Source organism: Oreochromis niloticus, linkage group LG3, assembly GCF_001858045.2.
Source record: "Oreochromis niloticus isolate F11D_XX linkage group LG3, O_niloticus_UMD_NMBU, whole genome shotgun sequence".
Lineage (NCBI taxonomy): Eukaryota > Metazoa > Chordata > Actinopteri > Cichliformes > Cichlidae > Oreochromis > Oreochromis niloticus.
This window is the reverse complement of record NC_031967.2, coordinates 13,335,562-13,356,462: the sequence shown is the minus strand read 5'-3', so window position 1 is coordinate 13,356,462 and position 20,901 is coordinate 13,335,562. Positions and strand designations below refer to the sequence as shown.

The 20,901-nt window shown below is 44.1% G+C and overlaps 1 protein-coding gene across 17 annotated transcripts in view; it reads right to left on the bottom strand.

Moving 5' to 3' along the window:
* The window catches only part of LOC100692188 (adhesion G protein-coupled receptor L3), a 254,089-nt gene extending 234,652 nt beyond the window's left edge, over positions 1–19,437 (bottom strand). For 5 of the 17 annotated variants that reach the window (XM_019352823.2, XM_019352819.2, XM_019352836.2 and 2 more), the window contains exon 1: positions 18,617–19,429. The gene's annotated coding sequence lies outside the window, so the exon portion shown is untranslated. Of the gene's footprint in view, positions 1–9,877; positions 9,897–18,616 lie in introns of those variants that run through there. The other 12 variants (XM_019352843.2, XM_005468232.4, XM_013274474.3 and 9 more) reach the window with 9 other exon arrangements.
* Positions 19,438–20,901: the final 1,464 nt, after the last annotated feature.

Genomic DNA, 20,901 nt, shown 5'->3' with positions numbered 1-20,901 from the left:
TCCAGAGCCACGAAGCTTATTTGTACTATCGAAAATAGCAGCTCCAAAATAATTAATCAAAACTAATTAATGAGTCATTTTCAAATTAGTTGCTTTTTAACTGGATAATCTTTTCTGAGCTAACGTTAACTACGGTATATGTATTTCCCTGTGAGAAAGGATACTGTGGCTATCCCCAAAGCAGGCCTCCTCTCCGCTTCAAGACCAAAAATCTGCAACTGATTGAACCCGTGGATCGAGTTACAGGTAGTTTACTCCTGAATCCCCCTTCCCACGTGCACCCCGACCAACCTTTCCTGCCCTTGCCGTCCCCATCCAGTCAAATATGGAACTTGACCCTTTCTGAATTCTGAAGCCGAGCTCCACACTGAATATAACTTTTGGCGTAGCGAGCGAGGCGTGTTTCCAATAAACTCCAGCTCTTTAACGGTGTGTGTGTGTGTGTTGGGTGCTGCTCCACGTGAATGCATGCATGCTCTGTGTTTAGGCGAAATTCAATTGTGTGTGTCTCTGTGTATACACGCCCGCGTCTTTACATAGGTCCAAGTGATTATTTGTTCATGTATCACTGCTTTTCGGATGTGTGCGTGTGTGTGTGTGTGTGTTTCTACGGGTGTGCCAAGGTTCAGCGATCATGTGTGTGCTGGAAGGAGGGGGGGGATGTGGAGTGTCGCAGTACCCAAGGCGCCGAGGACATGGCTTGACAGGTGTGTGTGAAGGAACCTAGTGGTCTGCAGAACAGCAGCGGGCGGCAGCACAATGTGCCCATTCAGGCCTGGAAGGAGACAACCGAGATATCACAGGACCCCTGTGAGGTGGGGGTGGTCATCCGGGGGGCACGGCAACCTTTCACTCTGACTACAGAGAAAGACATAATGGCATCGCCGCAGTAATGGGCTGTGTGACCTCACGCTGGGGAGCTGTCTACTGATATGTGACAGATTGAGGTTGTCTACAGTTTCTGCGCTGATAACTTTGACTCTTCGAGCTAAAAACTGGGTTTAATGTGGACCAACAGGTCTTCCTGTGTGGATGACTAAAGCGGGCATGTGAGCCTTGTCTTTATTTATGTAACAATGTAGCCATCTAAAACAAAGGCTCAGGCTCCAAACTGCTCCAAAACTGGCTTTGGACAGGTTTTCTTCTCTTGGTTCTGTATGATGTCAGTGAGAGTGGATATTCCCGATATGGCCATCTCCCACAGCGGGTGTCCCACCTACCTGCTGTGCAAACCTTTTGATCAATTTGATGAACGTTAGATAAAAGGAGGGGGACGGGAGCTAAAACAGCTCCTTTTAGACAGTGGATGAACTGAGGCAGCGGTTCTACACCCTACAGGTGAGGCCCACAGGACAAACAGTCCTCACTCCTCCTCTGTGTGCACATGTAACCACAGTAATTGGACTCAGGTGAGGACCAAAATAACTGCACCGAGACCCTTCAGAGTAGGTGTGCGGTTCCACAAAGGTGTCACGTAAATAAGAAGCAACTCTATCAGAGTCCACAAATAAACATATTGAGGTGGAAATGAGCACAATAGCTGAGGAATTACCAAAGGAATACACAAAGTGCTTGTTTGTGCAGTTGCATTTCATGTTTTTCATGTTTCGTGATGTTCGTTGCACAGTCTCAGGTCACATGGGGAGCAGTCAGAAAGTCACAAGCAGATGGTTTAATCTGCACTGGGACTTTTATTTTGGAAGTCGCCTGTACTCTTTCTGCTTTTCCTTTGACTTCCTGCCCTCCTTGTTTGCTCTGTGGAACTTGACTTGGCTTCTGTCACACACACCTGCTCCTGGGATGGTTCTAACACAGACATTTACAGTCAGTGTATTGAGTGGGCACAGTTACCTCCAATACTCATGTCACAACTCAAACGCAACACTGAAGGCACCCAGTGAATTCCTTGGATCATACAGATCAGACTAAGATTTGTAACTTGAACTCGGAAGAGCGAATAAGTGCGCAGTTGTACACTTCATCATAATATAGCACAGTTTGATTTCCATTTCATCTATCCACAATACGCAGCAAGGCCTAAACTCCAACGTACACCACCAGTTACTCTCCAAAACACTTCAACAACTAATGTAAGTGCTTTGACTCATTTCCAGCTCGGCGTTTTCGCCTTATTTACAAGGAGGAACAAAGTGACAGCACAACGCACACCCGCGCGCACGCGTACACAGACAGATCAAAGCAACTCACACGACAAACCACTGTGATACACAAGCTAATGGCAGGATGTGACAGAAATGGGCAACGCGCGGAAGAATCGCACGACAGTGTGGTCCATACGTCTTTAACGCACATCTGACAAGAGCTTTTAAAACGCTGGCACGCACGCGCGCGCACACAGACACAATGCCACCAGCACTGCTATCCATGCAGAAAATTGGACAGCCATCCTTCAGCTCCGACATAAATCTGTGGGGTGGCAAAACGCATCGGAGAGCAATATAGCATAGAACGAGTCTCTGCTGAATCCAAAAAAGTAATTGAATCGGGGATGAATATAGACGGGGTGGGATGAGAGTTGACGGAAAACACGTCTTTGGAATTTGATGCTCGGCAACACAACGTTTGCAGGGAAGATGCGGGAAGGTGCTGTGAAGGGATCAAACAGCAAATTATCACAGAGAACGGCGAAGTAACCAGCGAATTTGAAATGTTTTTGTTGTATGTGCTGTTTGTCCTTCGTGCAAAGCTAAAACCCCTCAACTCCCGGTAACGCGCCTCTTCTGTAAGATTTCCTCTGCTGCTCAAAATATCCACTATCAGCCGATAACCTTAACCTAGATACAATGCTGCCACGTACTGAGCGGCAAAGGTCTCTTCCTCCGAGTCCCAAGGCTACCTGCCAGCTAAATCACATTTGTAGGGTCATATTAAACATGTAGCCCTGAGGGGAGAAAAAGCCCAGCAAATAATGATGGGCATTTTTCTATTACTGAATGCCTGCATTGCATTATTTCCATGCTTCTGTGGTACCATGTGGCGATGGACTGTTTTATCTTACTATATGGGCTGTAGAAACAGGTTTAATTCTTCTCCAGCACAGGAGGAGATAAGCTCCAAGTTTTCATCAGGCCACCTGCAAAGACCCAATGTGACTGGACTCAATGAAATGAAGAAAAAAAAAATCCAGTTGGTAGTCTGGGCAAGAAAAAAGTTTTAACTAGAAGACAGGGCAGCACCGATTCTCTACCTTACATGCATTTTCTCTACGGGGTATTGAACAAGACAAGGATAGCCTTTACAATACAATCTAAAAGTGCCTTTAACCCCTCCTCCCCAAAACCCACCTGTAATGCCAGACTGTCACTGACAAGAAACAAGAAAATATCACAGAGGTGAGCAGCAATCTGTTCAATCGCAAACTGAAGACATACTGATGTAAAGGCTGATCTTTGATGCAGGTAGCATATGTGCCATATCTACCTGCTTTAGGTAAATGCAAAAAAAGCAAACACTGCATCTTGTTTAGCCAAATATCTTCAGTGTACAACGAAGTGTTTGCCGTTTGCTTGGTGGATGGCTTTGCTGGATATCTGACTTTATCAATTAAAGACAACATTTCACCTCCAGCCACAGACCTGCAATTTCCCTTTCATTAACCGTAATCCTTCTTAAACTACGACCATGTGTTTTAATTTTCTTGCCCCAAAAGCATTCCGACATAACCAGGTACTCATTTACCATAACTACGAAATATGCAATATCTGCCAGGTGCAAAGTTAGCCAAAATAAATTACTGAAAATTTTAATGAAAATACTTAAAAAAAAAAGATGTTTAAAAAAGCAAAAAAGAAACAGCATTGTATAACTATCCAATGTTCCAGAGTTTCATGAGTTCTTCCAATGTGTTTACATTTTAAATTAGTACAGTTTGCTTTTTTATTTATTATTATAATGTGATAATAACTGTACAATGAAGTGAATATGGAATAGTGACAAGTATGGTGTTAAGATTAGTTTTCTATATCTATATGTTTACAACTAATGCCAATATTTAATAAGTTAAAAATCAGATATATTGGACTATATATTTGTACAAACCTATACGTCAACTTGTGCTTCTGGCGTTACAAACACATGTCGCCAACATACTCGTAAAATGATTGAAGGGTGTTTCTTCTATTGCTTTTTTAATTTTTAAATTGATTAATACTGATATATTGGCAAATAGCTAAAATCAGCAGATAATATGGGTCAGGGCCTAGTTCTGCTGTAACACTGCACTTCTTAGTATATTTACCCTGCTAACTCCTAACTACAGAGTTTTCGTGATGGCCGATTAATTTTCCACAGCAAGTGAGTGGTTGGCATTAAGTGCCCTAAATATGAAGTCTGCCCAGCCAGCACTCTTGCCTAAAATATGTCTGAGACGGACTAGCTGCTGGTCCGTGCTAAATTTAATAAAAGATGATGGGAAAAGGCTTGTTCCCCATTATTGTAACCCAGGGAAAAGTCGGAGTAAGTTTCCTAAGTAAAGTGCTACCTCTGACCTCTTCTTTGACCTTGTTTTACCTGTAATGGTTTGACAGGCTGTTTTTATTAAGTCCTCCAGGAATCGGGTTTGTGGACCAGACGACATTTTAACTGGGCGTGATAACTTGTTCCATCCACGCAGCTGAGGTAACAGGATAGCGAGACACCAAATGGCAAAGCTCTCCACAGGTCTCAGAAACTGTTGACTGTCAGCGTCTTTCTCGGTTTCAGTTACATGGGTTACGCACAGGTCGAGAATGAGATTTTAAAACAAGGCTTGTAGGTCGTAAGATTGGTTCAGCATGTTTTGAATTCCATTAAAATTGTATATGAAAACAAACTGCCGGTGCATGGTAACAGACACAACGAGACAGATGGCTGCCAGAGTGGGGTTTCTTATGCATGACGAATTGCCGCATCTGTTGGTGTGACTGTGCGAAGCTCGCGGTCGGGAAAAGTTCTCAAGAAAACATGAGGAAGCGTCATCTGAAAACAGGCAAACAAAAGATACACTTGTCGTCTGATTCCGACGTAAAAGATCTTTTTAGAGTCGTGTACCGCAGCCGAGTCGGACAGGACTCCTACGAGAACCCGAGGGCGCTCAAGGTGGCAGTAACTCTCCGGATACCCAGGTGAGATCACCAGACGTTGTGTCTGAAATGGGCACAAATCCTCGGGGTAAGCATGCAGAAAGAACTTGAGGGATCCATCCACAAGCTTTGTCACACGTTGTCATCCAAGTTACAAAAATCCCCATGAACGGTTGGCCAAACTTTGTCAGATGTCAAAACAGATCACAAAAATCATCAAAACCCTATCGAGATAAAGTGCTCAGGTGGCATCTTTCCAGACCTGAGTTCCTTTTCAATTCAGTAGTATTTCCTAATTGGATAAAAAGCATTGTCTGATGTGCATGCTCTTATTGTATTAAAAAAGAAGAAGAAGCAGGAAAGTCATACACGAAGCCCACCTTGTTTGTCTGCAGTGCAGCGATAGCGAAGGTTACAATTGTCTCTGCCTCTCTCAGAGGCGTCTGGAGATGCAGGGAAAAAAATCGATGCACAAAAAGCACTTCATTCCAACTCAGTTTCAACCTTTACTGCCAGTATAATTAAAAGTGGCTTCTATGGACTTTCCAATCCAAATTTCTCCATCAGCTGGATGCATCCTGCTCCAAGTCATCAGCACTAAATTCAAGGGGGGAAAGGCTTCCCACAGGAATGTCATGGCATCACGTATGAAGGACTCATCATTATTGAAGGTTGGTTATCGGCCAGCTGTTTGGTGACTGGATGTGTGCAACAGCACCAAGAAACGGAAAAAGTGGTCGAGACACTGAAGATATTAGGTGCTTCATTTTAACTCCTGTATTGTCACAACAACAGGAAACTGTGACCCCAGAAAGCAATGGGAAAACCCACAAAACCTTGTTTGTCGTGTTTAATTCCTACCGAAGCGACAGGAAAAGTGTGAAGCTATTTTTTTTTTTTTATTTACACGCGGCGTCCAACACTGATAACACCAGCTGAGAGACAGAAATTACCAAATTACCTGTGTGTCATGGCTGCATCCAAGCTGCTGGACCAATTATTTCTGCACTGCTGCAATTGCAAAGGCCTCTCCAGCTGTGTTTGACACAAAGCTGGCTTAGGGAGGCTTACTACTGACCAAAAACATAAACAAGATTACAGGAGCCTAACCTTTCAGAGCGCTCATGAGTGACAGCACAACTCACGCTAAACGGACCTTTGGTTTGGAGCTGTCAAAAGGGGCGGATTGTCTCTTCAAGACGAGACAAAAACGCTTCGGGATTGTACAGTCGGGCAACGGCAGAACAAGGTGATCCTTGTTGTCCATACCGATCGATGATGGCTTGTTCATTAGCGGAAACTGCACAGCACACAGAAATATTAGAAAAAGACAACAGCAGGTGCAATAAAACAGGATTACAGACGACTGCCGAGCTCCAGCATTCCACTGATTACTTCCAAACTAATAACTACTACCTTATTAATCATTAAGGGCAAAAAGAATTCCACAAAGGGTTGACCTACATTGACCCGAGTTAACTCAGTTGTCTGCAGTTTCACAATTTCCCCAAGCAGGACTAGCATGCTTACTGTGTTAAGCTATTTGCTCCATGTCAACCTGACTTTTAGCTGCATTTATTATGTATGAGAGGGTTAAAAGGGGTCCATGAGAAGATTATAAAAGCTTAACATTTTGATGAGATTAATCTAGCTATCAATCTTTGCATGCACAGGGTAGTGAACCAATTATGATGTGGAAGTCAGTGAACAAATAACGTTTCTATCTTTGCATGGCTGTATGTTCTGAATAGCTTCAAACCCATTAATTGGAGGGAGCATTATTCCTCTGCCATCCACCCTTAAGAAAAATTTATATCATAAGCATGTCAAGTGCTCTTGCGAGGAACAGAGAAGTGGGGGGCTTGGGGAAGGGAAGGCACACTGTCAGAAGATAGAGAATCACTGTGGAGAGCAGGAAGGGGAGTGGATGTCATTTGCCTGGAGAGGCCGATCTGACATCTCAACTCCCACTGTCTGTCAGTCTGCCTTCCCCGTGATGTATGGATGTTATATGGCACCGCTCACCCAGCAGAACCAGTCAATACTACCACGCCGAGGAATGTTGGAGCATGAGACAATGGGAGCCTGTGACCCTTGTTATGGAATGACAAAACTCCGAGAGGTTGGGGCGGGGGGGGGGGCTGAAGCGATCTGGGCTTACGAAGAGGAGGGGGGAGGGAGGCTGTTTCATCATTCAATATCACATAGTCTGCAGTCCTGTGGTGGCATTTGAAAAATTGCACACTGGAAAACAACTAAACAAAAACGGCTTTATGGATGCCATCTGTGGCTGCATTTAGGTTGGTTTACTGGCAATAATCCAATGTGCATTTTAAATACAAAAATAATACAAATTAAACATTGTCGGATAAAGAGAAAGAGGGGGGGGGACCCAACCCTACTGGGCTTATTTTCTTTATTGCTTCTAGTATTTGTGTCTCCAACCAGCCTCCATCAGGACAGAATCAGGCTTTCAATATACTGCATTAAGAAGTATTACAAAGAGACTGGAAACAACATCGTTTACATTCATCTGTGTGCACAATCTGAAGTACTACATCTGAAATAAGAACTTAATTAAGAAGGAAAACATTTTTGCTCTGCGTTTTTACCCCTATCGCAGCTTTAAAGTCACATTTCTGCTTGCAGTCGTTAGGCGAAATGCTCAAAATTACCAAAAGAGACACAAAGTGTCGATTTCTCAACTGATCGCACACATCGCCTATTAGGACCCCCGAGGTGTGTTTGCCCGTAACCGAAGAGAGGGGTGAAAAATTCTGCACGCCACATAAAACGCCCGATCCGGCCCTCGAACCGAGGTGAGGTCTCTGCGCATGCAGGCGACAGGCAAAAGACCCCCGTTTCTCCAGCTCGTAGCCCACGGGGGGCTCCGTTCCTGCCTGCACGCCAGTGCCGTTATCTGCTGCTTATTATTTGGCTGAATGAGCTGGAGCGGGGCTCATGGGGCTCGCTTCTGACATAATGACTGATTACAGTCTTGTGGCTCCCTTCTAAGAAATCCCACTGTTGCCACCATTGCGCCAAGGCAGCTCAACATCACACAGGCGAGACCAATGTACAAGTGGAATCAGAAGAGGAGGGGGTGGCTGTTTTTTTTACAGTGACAGCATAACTGTTACCCAGTCACTGAGCTGTCATGACTGACAGAGACCCCGGTGGACACCTGGGTCATCAACCTACTTGTCATCAGGTGTCTTGTTAACAAGCACCTCTTGAAATAATAACCAGACTGCAAAGATGGAAAAAAAAGCGACTAAATAATATTCTGCATTTTTTAATTGGACCTCGAATAGTAAGGCTACATTTGCTCTTCTCCTTCCTGCAGGGATGTGATACATACTAATGCCTACCGACATTAAGCCCATAACATGAGCCCGTGCTATGTCTGGAATGAACCATCCGCAAAGCACAAAACCTTTTATTTCCGAAGGCACAATGCAGTCTCACTTGTGAATATGAAATACAGATGCCTGTGTGACAGGAAGTCGGAAAACAACACAGAACAGGCGCTGTCAATAGCTACCGTTTCCAAACAAGAGAAGTCACGCTGTCAGCACTTTTCAAACGCCAGCTTTCAGGCAGTCAATTAGGTTCAAGGTGAGACAAAAATGTGTTGTCATTTAAACGGTTTTGCTCCATTGGGGTGGTGCATCAATTCAGTCATCTCCATTCCAGAGGTGACAAAGGGCTGGCAGGGAAGTTTATATTTGCCAGTAGATACACAGTTCTGCTGTCATTACACCAACCTGAGATGAAGCGGGGATTTGCAGGTGCGCACATTTAAAATGCGCCGTTCCCCGCGAGCACAGCTTCATAAAGACGGGAATAAAAAACAAAAAACAAAAAAAAGGGGGGCTACCGCCGAGGAAGCTACTGGCTGAGGCGCAGTGCCGGCCCCCCTCCTACTCCCACACTCCTAAACCCAATCCCGTGCCATCGATTAGGAAAAATCAATTTAAGTCACAAGCTCAGAGAGGAGACGCTAAAATGCTGCAATACATTTTGAAGTTGCAAATGGAATGAGGTTTTGATGAACTCGACGAATTCACCTTGGTTTAATAAATGACAAATATGCCCTCTCTTAATTAAGAAAAAGAGAAAACGACCCTCGCGCGATAGAAGCATAAATCTTTCAGCGTGGAGCTATCCACGTGTATGAAAACACTTTAATTATCTGCCTTCAAAGAAAAAAAAGCGTCTGCTCTCTGGAAATCTTATCAGGTATGAATGGAGAAATGGTATTTTAATTTAAAAACATTAAGCGGGATATTGTAATGCACATTTCTGCGAGGCATTCATGTTTTGTGTTCGATTACAAGCTCTTTTGAACTGAAAGTATGTCAGAAAAAATGTTATAATGGATTTTTTTTTAACCCCACGGATAACAGCGAAACACTATTAAAATTTATGTTTTTCAGTGTGCTCGGATCTTTTCAAAGATGTTGAACCGAAGCGTGGATAGATACCTGAACCGGCATACTAGCCTTGAGCCCGAGGACCCGAGGGTCGGAGGGTTCGTCTGTGCCAGGCGCGCAGGCGATTCAGCGCCTCACAACAAAGAAGCTCAAAACAGCTACAAACAGAGAGCTTAAGGAGACGAAACAACCCAAACTCGACATCGTTTAAATGGCACGTGTACACGTCTGTGCCCAGAGGTCCCAATTACTTGTGGTACCTACAGTTTCTAGAGTCGGATGAAGCACCTTTTGCTATCAGGGTCTTTTTCTGTGGGACAAGCTCCCAGGTTGGATTCAGGAGGCAGACACCTTCTTTACCTTTAAAAACAGGCTTCAGACCATCCTCAGGGCTGGACTTTAATCCTCGCTGCCATAAACTCATTGAGTACTTCTCCACATACATCCTCATTCTCTTTTGCCTTTTTTTCCTCACTCCTCAAGCCGGTCTTGGCAAACCGATGTCCCTTACTGAGCACGGTTCTGCCAGGGGTCTTTTCCCATCAAAGCAAGGTCGCCAGGTCATGCCGTGTCTCCTGTACAGTACAGAATGGGTTCAGCTTGTCAATTTTACAAAAGTCCTAGCAGTGTGACTCCGAAGTGCTGTACTGTATTTTGTAAGTTTTCTCCCCAACAAACCCAACAATGTCAACGAAACCTTTTGCACCGTCAAAGGCACCTGCGGTAGCACCCAAAAGGCAGAGGAAGATGCTAACCATTGCACAAAACGTTGGACTTCTGGACGTGCTAAAGGAAGGTAGAAGTTACCGTATTTTTTGGATTATAATATAATACTGGACAAAGGTTTGAACTTGGCTACTTTGCAGATTTCACCTATCGTGGGTTATTTTTAGAATGTAACTCCCGCGATAAACGAGGGACTGCTGTATTGTTAATTTTGTATCACTTCTTGGTTTATTTCTTGATTCATCATCAAAAAACATGAATGCAACCAACCATTTAGCAATACCCCTTTTTATTCAAATGGTAAGACTGAGAGGGGGGCCGAGTTGTTATGTGCAAATCTGCACCTGATATTTGCAGATACAGCAGCCAGAGAACAAGGAAGCTATCTTCATCTCTCTTTGCTGGCCAATTAGTGGTCAGATCAGGAGGTCCCGATGGTTTAGGGAGGCGTAAATACTAACCGTCCATTTCCATTCATTTGTATGCGGCTGCAGGTGCACTACCTTATTATGTATTCAAGCCCAAACCTGCCTCCCAAACAGGCCATAAATTAACTTCTTTTAGGGCTTCGGTCTCAGAGAAGCATTGCATCTTTGTTTGAAATCCTCTTCCCTCGTCTAAAGTTCACAAAGGAAGGGGTTGGGGGGGGTGGGCTTTCAGAACAAAAGAAAGCTATCGATATAGTAGCAAAAAAAACTTTGGTGTTATACTATAAAATGCACATAGACAAATGTATCAGATTTTACAGAGTAGTAAAGAGGCTGATGTACTGCGGCTCCGTCAGGCTTTGTCAGTTTGATAGCTTTTGGATACCTCTTAACACCACCGACAGGGTCGTAAGAGTGGCTTGGCTTGCTTTAAATGCTAAGTTGACATTTTTGGGTCCATATCTGCACTCCAGACGAGAATCTATCCTTTTCCCCCTCCCTCTTAAACCCTCATTTTCCCCGGTCCGGGTCTGCCATCGTGGGCCTCGTGTTAACAGCGCCGTACAAGAAACTGCTTTTTTGGAGATACAGATACAGTGAGTGCTTACTTCATCAAGTAAGTAGCGACTGATTGGACTCTTCTGCTTTTCAGTGGTCATGTACTGCAGCCGCTCTTATCTGCAAGCATTACAGCTGCAATACAGAAAAACAGAAAGCACGCATTTTGCATTTATATCTGCAGAAGCTAGTTAATGCTTTGTGCTCGCGCCCTCTTGTCATGCAGTCTTTGTATCTCTGCCTGCAGAGGTTGTTGAGTGTTAAAATGTGCCTGCTAAGTGTTTTGACCCCCCCAGGGACAACTTAACTAAGTGTCAAATTAAGGGTGCAGGGTTGGCTTGCAGATAATTAAAACTGCAGTCTGAAAAACATAAGAATTTTTTAAAGCGCACTGACACCGGTCACGGTAACGTATAAACTCGAGCTTGACAGCGAACCAGCCTCGCAGGCCTTTATTAAAATTGAATGCATAAATTAATGTGACGTGCCAGGGCAATTCAAAGCACAGCCGAAGACTGGGGTGTTCCGCCAGTGCGGGAGTGGAAAGCATCACTGAAGCAACAGTCGAATTCGCAGGCAACCGGTGATCTTCCGCCTACCTAAGAACTGCTCAACGTCCTTTTCCTATTCACCGTGGATGCACGGGGGCGCGCCCACCCACTCTTTTCTATACAATTTAGCAAATAATACTATGAAAGGGTGCTCCTGTGGAAATACAAGCAGGCCTACCTTGTGACAGAGTTATCAACAGCAGCACATGAACCAGCCTACACTGTTCTCTGAGATAATTTGCCAAAGACACTGAGGCCGACCACCCAGCTATATTAACACCCACATAAGTAAAGTTTCTATGTGGGGAAAACTGCAAAATATCCTGAGAAATCAGAAAATTATGCTACTACAGGTGGTTGGGTTTACTAAATACCAGATGAACAGATAGCATTTTTCTCACTAATCCAGAAATAGATGTTATTGCCTCACCCTGTATTTTTCTGACATTAACACGGCAGAATATCCCAGCGTGTGTATTTTACTATATATCTCAAAAAAAGGGAAAAAGTGTTATGTTTCTACACTGCAATAAATACACAAAAAAGACAATATTGATGCCTTGCGTTCAAACCCTTCCTCGAGTAACCTCTGCTAAAAGTTTGCTCTTGACCTTATAACAAATATTGATGCATTTCCCTGCATCCTACAACTATAGCGGCATTTTAAAAGGCATCTGACTCTGAGCACATAAAATGCTCTCAAACACCGGGGTCACTGTCTCCACAGCTACGCAGAATCAGGGAACTAATTGTCCGTCCTTTCCATCGAGCACCAGCTGAAGTCTCCATTTCAACTCTAACCCCATTTCCTACAGTTTAGTGTTCATGGGGTTGTGAAAGCTTGTGTCAAAACCTTTGTGTCCAAGCTCTTTATGAGACAGGACAGCTAAAGTGTTGAGAGGCACGGACCTCGAGGACCTTTCCGTGGCCATGTGCCTCCTTTTTTTTATTTTCAGCCTTTGCTTTTCTTCTTGTGTGACATTCCTGACAGAGAAAGGGCCTCAGCAGACTGACCTGTCTCACTCCTAACAGCATGATAACTCCAGTCTTGAGGACGTTTGAAAAACCGAGAGCCCTGAGGAATGTGAATACGCTCCAGCGGGTGGCCAGCTGGTGATTTCTTTATTTACTTTTAAAGGAAACAGGTTTAAATAAAGTAAAGACAGAAAAACTGCATATTTGGAAACTGTATCTAGTCTACATATACTAGCGTGTGTCTATAGGATTATACAGGAGACACAGCTACCTATCGTTTAAAACACACAGGAGAAAAATCAGCCACTGAATACAAAACTCCCTGAAGATGTTTGTGTGATGCTTAGCATGTCAGCATCCAGCCGCGGGGATAAACAATCATTCGACTGCAAAATAGGTTTTTTTAAATCCATCATTTAGACAGCCTTTATGAGAATTCAGAAAGCTCTTCTTCTGTAGTGTCCTTATTTTAAAAAACACACTTGTCATGGATTTTATGCAGTTCTGAGTTCTGCTTATGATAAGTAGGAAAAACATTTGTGTCAACCTGCATACAAAAGCTGCAGAATCAGTGCTGAAAGGTTAACTCTGACCAGCAGTCCAAAGAACCAAGTGTTGCTAATTACACTATATGTTCCTCTAATTAACCATTTAGTGCAGCTGGTTTGAAAATAGATGGGCTACAGTAACAGGAGACCATGTGACCCTCCTATCAGCTAACAACAGAGAAGATTGGAAAAATGTTGCCTGGACTGATGAGTCTCGATTTTTGCTACGACATTCGGATGCTAAGGTCAGAATTTGGACGTAAACAACATGAAAGCATGGCTCCATCGGTTGAGGCTGGTGTTGGTGGTGTAATAGTGTGGTGGGGTAATTTCCTGACACACTTTAGGCACTTTAGGGTTTTTCTCCATGCTGTCTCCATGCTAACACATTTGCCTTACATGCAAAAGACCTCTGATTTGAGACCAGGAGGAGCCTCAGGTGGGGTTCACTAGCTAGTGTACTTCCTAGTGCGGCTCCAAAGTAAGGATAAACGGGATGGTTACATCAGGAAAACCATCAGGTGTAAGATCTGTACTGTTGGAGCAGCTGAAACTCTGGACCTACTTGTACCAATCAAATACTGCTGAAATCCTGCCGTCACCTGAATGCTGTTACTAATCACGCCTATCCCTCCATGACTGCAGAAACTGTTTCTTTGAACATAACATCGAGTCACCAGATCTCAATCCAATAAAGATCCTTTGGGATGCATCGTAGATTTGCTGTCATTTGCATGTCAATATGGACCAAAATATCTGAGGAATATTTGCAGCCCCTTGTTGACTCTATGCTGTGAGAATGAAGGCAGTTCTGAAGGCAAAAAGAAGGTTTGACCTAATACTAGCCAGGTGTAAACTCTCTTTCTCCCACAGTGTGTCTTCGTCCTGTCTCCCTCCCCTCATCTCCAGCCTGTCAACAGACGGTCGTCCCTCCACGAGCCTGATTCTGCTGGAGGCTTCGTCCTGTTAAAAAGCGAGTTTTTCCTTCCCGCTGTCTCCAAGTGCTTCCTCACAGTGGGTCATCTAATCGTTGGGGGTTTTTTCTGTTACTGTAGGGTCTTTACCTTACAATATAAAACCCCTTGAGGTCACTGTTGTTGGAAATTGGTGCTACATAAATAAAGCTGAATAGAATTATTACTAATAAGGTGTGCAACGACTGTCATTTTCATGATTTCACCCAGCTCGTTCTTATAGATGTTGCTGCGCTAACCACCAGCTGTTTATTACATCAAGTGAGCTTTCCTATTGGTGGTGCAAGTATGACCACAGAAAAGCTTATGAGGGCATGTAATTCTAGTGGGAGCTCCATGGGAAGCAGTTAGCCTCAGGAAGCCCACAGAACTCTCTGGACTAAGAGCACCTTTTCCTCACTAAATTTACTCTTCATAGCTTTTTAGGACCTTTTTCCCCCCTAAAAAATAGCAGATAGCAAAAATATCAGTGGGCAGTACAGCAGGGCTCTTTCTGTACTCTACAGTAAGTAAGCCCCCAGACTTTTAGTATGAGCAAGTATCAAAGCACAGCCATTATCTTGTATGATAACACGGTTTTAAAATCACAACGCTTTCTAAAGCTTCAGATATTTTGTCGTATCTCCAGGAGCCCAAAAACAATGGACAGCTGCAGTCATTAGACTGACAGAAAACACAACTCTCAACTTGTTAACCTCAGTTTCCATTTCCAGTCCGGCAGTGCCTCCAACGCTTACCGATTTCCATGTGGGAAGGAGGTTTGTTTGTGTGTGTTTTTTCTCCACTGAACCAATCACCAAAGACCAAACTATTCTCCTGGAATTTAACATCACTTTAAGTTAACACTGATGTCAACATAGCGTCGTGTCAGGGTTTTAGGAGACGAGCGCGTACAAACAGCTCAGGATCTTCCTCCGTTTGTCGTTCAGTCGCCGTGCCTCAGGGGTGCCGAAAACAAGCAAGCACCGACGGTTTAAAATATCCCTGTCGCAGCACACAGCTTGATAATGCTTGACAATGGATTTAAAGGTCTGGGCCCAGGCAAACAATCTCATCTAGCCCTACAGTAATTGCTAGTTGCCCAAAAAAACAAAAAGAAACAAGTGTTGTGTTTTGCCATCTCTACCTCTTCCGATTTCTCCTAAATAAATAACAATACACATAAATCCTCTCCTGCATTAGCGCTAATGTACAAAACGAAAAGCAAATCCAGGTCAGAGCTCTGGTCCCACTGTACACTGTTTGTATGAGCGCAAAAATAAAGAAACAAAGAAAAGAAAATATAACCGTGACCTCTGTTGCTGTGCATGTAGTACATGACCTTGAGCATTATTCAGGTTTGCAGTTTCAGTCTGACGACTACACACCAGGCAGTTGTGTAAGAGAATAAAGAGGGATTCATTTACTCAGTGATTCTGCTATACTGCTTTTCAAATAAGGGTCAATTAGTACAGCGTTTGGAGTCTTTATCACTGGTTTTAACTTACCACCAGAGGGGTAGCTTTTACAGCACAAGTCCAGCATCTCTAGAGTCTAATTGATTTCTTGAAAGCCAGAAAGTTTGCACTTCATTTTTAATCCTGTTTCTAGCAGGGATGCACCGATATATCGGTATATTTATATAATCCTCGCTGACTGCAACTAGAAGATGTTTACCAGGGCTCTGGTTTGTGTTAAAATGCCCTAAATTTGAACGCAAAATCACAAAAGATGTTGACAAATGCAACTCTCCGGAGAGTAGAGTGGGTCCCCCAGTTGATACACCAGTAAAAGCCCTCGCTGTACATAATATGAGCCTGCATAAGCTAACCTATGAAGAAAATTGAGAGGCCTATATCTCCATTCATACACCAACGAGAAATTGGATTCCTCCTGACTGGCAATTGTGTCCAAAAAGAAAGAAAAAGAAAAAGAAAATCAAATAAATGGAGCTGCCTAAGGAGAAATTCTCTTGCTGAAAAGCTACACAACATCAGTGGAGTTTAAAAAAAACAGGGTGGGGAGGGGGGCATCACAGAGATCCGACAAAATGAGAAGAGGGGGGAAAAAGCTTTCCAGCAAGGGCACCGAATTAACCCATATTAGTGTAATACAATGCAACAGGAAGAAATATGTGCCAGCACAAAGTGTTGGGCTCACACTGTGGGGGAAAAAAAAAGAGGAAAAAAGCACGATGGAGTGAGTCACTCAGCAGACAAAAGAATGCATGAATTTGTCTCTCATGCCGCCTCTAATGAGTCAAGTAAGTGGTTTTCAAGGTGAAGGGTTGTGATCATTCCCGGGAAAAAAAATAAAATTAAAGAAAATTGATTTAATTTCTAAGAGCTAAGGAGAAAGAGGGGAGGGGGGGGGATACTAGCAGCTGAGAGACATTTAAGAGCATAAGAAGTCACGGAGAGAGAATCCTACAGTGCAGCAGGGCTGTTTCCGTGTCGATCCCTCCCCACCTGGCGTTATCTCCCCGCGTTCCCTTACCCGAGGTAACCGGTTCAATCAATACATCAGGCGGCAGCTCGCGTCAAGCTCCATTTTCCTACCGTGACGGCAGCTCAGGGAAAAGCAAGGGAACAATTATTTTATTTTCATACAGCTCCGTCCCGTCAGGTATCCCACCAGACGTCGGGTTCAGCCGCTGTTACGTTAAATGTAACCTAGTTTATATTCCGCAAGGAGCGGCGTTTAGCTGAATCAAGACGGATGAGACACGTGGAAAAACAAAGTGCAAGTTGACATTGCGGTTTAGTCATAAAGCATCGGATGTCCCCTCCAGTTTCCCCTGGAGGAGGAAGTCAAAGTTTTTATTGTTGGTAGAGGAAAACTGAGTGTGTGTGTGTTTCTGTGTGTTTGTGTGTACACGCTGTGCATATGTCTGCGTGTCGCCTGCTTGGGGGCATTTTCACCGATGGAGATTATATGACAGATGGTGCTGCAGTCCCCGGCATAATGAATGTAATTGTCAGATAAGGATACAGCCAACAACGGCGTTAATGATATCCTGAAAAGGAGTTTTTAGGAGGGCTGGGGTGGGGTGCGTGGAAGTTAAGTCACAATTCTGAAGTACAAGAAGCCAAAAGCCTGGCTGAAAAACTCATGAAAGATCACCCCCACAGGCCACAGCTGTTATATTATTCAGCATCAAATAGAAGAAGAAGTAGAAGAAGAAGGAAGGAAGAAAATCAAACCATATTCTAAATGATGAATTGGAAATGAAGGGCGTCACTGTGCAGCGATGAGAAAACTTCTGATCCGATTCAAAGCGATGGGCTTAGTTACCTTTTCCGCTTTGATTCTGATGTTGAAAGACAGTGTGCTGTCTTCACATCAAAGAATTCGGTGCAGTGCCCCCCCCTCAACCTCAACCCTGCATTTCTCTCACACAGACGCCGGGCAGCACGGCTCGCTTCAGCACAGGACTCACCTTTCTCTCTTTTTACGTGCATGCATAAATTAATCCGTGCATTATTTGCGTTGTTGTTGCTGCTTTGTTTGGTTTTATTTTCCCGTGCTGCAGCACACGTTCAGCTGCAAACACTGACACTTTTAGAAAATGTAAACAAGTCATGCTGACTGAGAGTGGAGGTATATGAAGATCCCGCACAGCCCACACCAATAAACTGCATATTTCGCTCTTGAGGCACAGTCTACCTATTATAAAATATTTAGACCACTCACACCACTGCATCTACCCTCACACAACACAGGCCTATTCGGGCATCTTTGAAAGACACACACACACACACACACACACGCACAGTTCAGCCCTTGCAATCATGTCTCAGCTGCATCCCATTCAAACTACAGCGAGATATCATGCTTAAACCATGAGGCAAAGAAACTAAGAAAAAGCAAACTTATTTCATAGGAATGCAGCGGATATGCAACTTCTTTAAAAAGACATTTAAAAAAAGGGGGGAAAGCACTATATTGTTTTAAGCGCCATTTGATTGGTAAGGAAATCAGCTCAATTTAACCCTCCAACAGGACGTTTAATAAGTCCAAAAATACATAAATAAATAAATAAAACGGGGTGAAATTTCACATTTTCATATTTCGATCTGACGGGCGCTGATTGCACCTGAACGCATCGATAGCCCGGCTAAAGTAATTAAAGAGTGGAGGGGACGCCGAGGTTGACATTATACATCACACAGAGCGTTTCTGCACTGCTGCAGGGGGGCGTCCATTCACGGGGATTATCATCATCATCATCACCACCATCACTCCCATCATCATCATCATCATCATCGCCCCGAAGCCCCCCGAATCTGAAGACAGCGGCGGGTATGCGCACAAACTGACGGCCAAATGCATTTTGAAGAAACAGGAGCGTCACACTTACCGCGCATTTAGAAACGGCGGAGGAAATAGCACTCCGTCCTCAAAGTCAGCGTTAATTTCTCTCGCAAGTGTCTTTTCAGGTACCGTCCTTTACTGCACTGCGAGTGTGTGTTTGTGTGTGTGTGGGAAAGAGAGACACTTGATGGGGGTCGAAGAGAGAGAGGGAGAGAGGAGGGCAGCGATTCCAAAGTGTTGCCTCCTGTCGCTCCGTTCAATATCCCCGTAAAAATCGCCTCTATCTGCCGCTGCTGCTCCACTATCCGAGCCCCGGCGGTGATGAAACGGAGGCTTCCTCGCGTTGCATCCACGGTGCACTGTCCCCCTTAGATCCCTTTATGGCACAAGGCGTCCTTTCTGTGTGCGGGGAGGCTACATCACGTCCCGTAAAAAGCTTGAAAAACGCCAGCAGCCCCTCTCGCCACCATGCGCTCACGCACACCAACACACGATTTTAAAAAGAAGGAAAAAAAAGAGTATCCAGATGAATTTAAGTGGGGGGCAAATGAGGAGGGTGGACAAGAGGAGGTAGGGAAAGGAGGGTATCTTGTGAGAAAAGCTCCACGGAAGAGGTGAGGAGTGTGAAGAAGAAGAAAAAAGAAAAAGAAGCTAAGTTGTTTGGGTCCAGAAAAACTGAGCTCTCTGCGACTATGACAAACCAATTGCGCGCACTGGCTGGGAGTAATTCTGTACGGAGACCAAGGGGTTTTGGAGAGCCAGTGAAAGGTGAGAGGAAAAACTCGGATGTGGATTGCCGCTCTCGCCGTGTACTCGGGCTCCACCTAGCAGCAAACACGAGATAACATCCTGCAAAGCAAGGGAAAGAAGAAAAAAACCCTCCACCTATATCTCGCCTGAGGCTGGCAAGGAGTCCTATGTTATATTACATTCTGTGTGTGCGCCTGTGAATGCAATATTTATACCGAAATCCTCTGCTTCTCTCTCAGAAGCTTCAGCGATTCTTAAGAATACAACTGGAGTGTCCATCAAAAGCTTAATGGAGGGAAAGAAGGGGGGAGATTTTGGGTGATTATTAAGAAGTGTAATTCAGACGAGTTAGCTGGAGGCTGGCGCATGTTTATCCCATGTAACTCCAGCTGTTCCCTTTACTTATATTATATAGCCAAAAGTATTCACTCACCCATTGAAATCATTGAATTCAGGTGTTAGAATGTGCTTCAGCATACCAAGAAATTTTGGGCAAGTTCAAAATCCCTACTTTGTGAGAAAAGTTTGGAAATAGCTCCTTCCTGTTCCAACATGACTGTGCAAGAGTGCAAAAAGCAAGCTCCATAAAGACGTGGATGAACGAGTTTGGTGTAGAAGAAGTTTACTGGCCTGCACAGAGTCCTGACCCCAACCCAACAGAACACCTTTGGGATGAATTAGAGCAAGACTGCGAGCCAGGCCTTCTCATCCAATACCAGAGACTGACCTCACAAATGCGCTTGTGGAAGAATGGTCAAAAATTCTCATGAGCACACTCCTGAACCTTGTGGAAAATCTTCCCAGAAGTATTGAAGCTGTTATAGCTGCAAAGGGTGGAAACATTATATTAAACCCCGTGGATTAGGAATGGGGTGTCGCTCAAGTTCATATGCATGTGAAAGCAGACGAGGGAATACCTTTGCCAGTATAATGTATTTTAAGCCTTAATCAAAGACAGTTTTACAAAATGTAACCCCAGGGTGGCAGATAGATGTAGGGATTTAAAAAACAAGACACTAAAATCTTTGATGACCTTTGAAAGCAGCCCCAGCTGCACCACATCTCCAGCTGGAGCCAGCCAGCCACTCGCCCTCTCAATCATCCTATAGCCAATTAATCACTTTAATAATCCTAATTACAATCAAACAATAAGTAATCATCCAATCACTCACCCAGTGCTCCGCTAATGAGCCCATGCAAACACAGAGCTCGTAAAGCACATTTTTTGCACTTGTTTCCCGTCTGAAGAACACCTTGAATTCCTCAACACGCTGATGAAAAATAACCGGACGCCCGCTCTTGCAAAGATGCAGCGTTATCTCTGCCCGGCACTGCTTTCTATGCGCTCCCAGCGCAAATGAATTTCTTCAGGTAGAGGACTGACCAAAGCTCCCCGCCATTACACTTGCATAAAAACCCAGGTAGCTTCAAAGTGACAGCTTAAGTGCCATGCAATACCACTGCACATTAAAAGCCTACACTTTAGCAGTGGAGCGAACACCACAGCAATACTGGGAGAACCAGTTTCCTGCGGATTAAAAGAATACAGGCCTGATTCAGATCAGATCCTTTTTGTTTGAC